The sequence below is a fragment of the Nematolebias whitei genome, chromosome 8 (assembly GCF_014905685.2).
Source record: "Nematolebias whitei isolate Nwh7 chromosome 8, NemWhi1, whole genome shotgun sequence".
Lineage (NCBI taxonomy): Eukaryota > Metazoa > Chordata > Actinopteri > Cyprinodontiformes > Rivulidae > Nematolebias > Nematolebias whitei.
In genome coordinates, this window is record NC_056505.1 from 34,101,480 (window position 1) to 34,102,246 (window position 767).

The 767-nt window shown below is 38.9% G+C and overlaps 1 protein-coding gene across 1 annotated transcript in view; it reads left to right on the forward strand.

The window, feature by feature from the left end:
- Window positions 1-767, forward strand: part of LOC119413666 (zinc finger and BTB domain-containing protein 17-like) — a 37,036-nt gene that overhangs the window by 34,774 nt on the left and 1,495 nt on the right. The gene's annotated exons all lie outside the window — the stretch shown is intronic.

Below are 767 nucleotides of genomic sequence, written 5' to 3' on the forward strand. Positions count from 1 at the left end.
AGAAGTCAACTTTAAACACACACATGATAGTCCACACAGGACAGAAAACTTTTGCTTGTGATGTTTGTGGACAAAGGTTTGGACGGAAGTCATATTTAAACACACACGTGATAGTCCACACAGGACAGAAAGCTTTTGCTTGTGATGTTTGTGGACAAAGGTTTGGACTGAAGTCGTATTTAAAGAAACACATGATAGTCCACACAGGACAGAAACCATTTGCTTGTGATGTTTGTGAACAAAGGTTTGGACTGAAGTCAACTTTAAACACACACATGATAGTCCACACAGGACAGAAAGCATTTGCTTGTGATGTTTGTGGACAAAGTTTTGGACAGAAGTCACATTTAAACACACACATGATAGTCCATACAGGACAGAAACCATTTGCTTGTGATGTTTGTGGACAAAGGTTTGGACTGAAGTCATATTTAAAGAAACACATGATCGTCCACACAGGACGGAAACCATTTGCTTGTGATGTTTGTGGACAAAGGTTTGGACTGAAGTCATATTTAAAGAAACACATGATAGTCCACACAGGACAGAAACCATTTGCTTGTGATGTTTGTGAAAAAAGTTTTGGACAGATGTCACATTTAAACACACACATGATAGTCCACACAGGACAGAAAGCATTTGCTTGTGATCTTTGTGGACAAAGTTTTGGACAGAAGTCACATTTAAACACACACATGATAGTCCATACAGGACAGAAACCATTTGCTTGTGATGTTTGTGGACAAAGGTTTGGACTGAAGTCATAT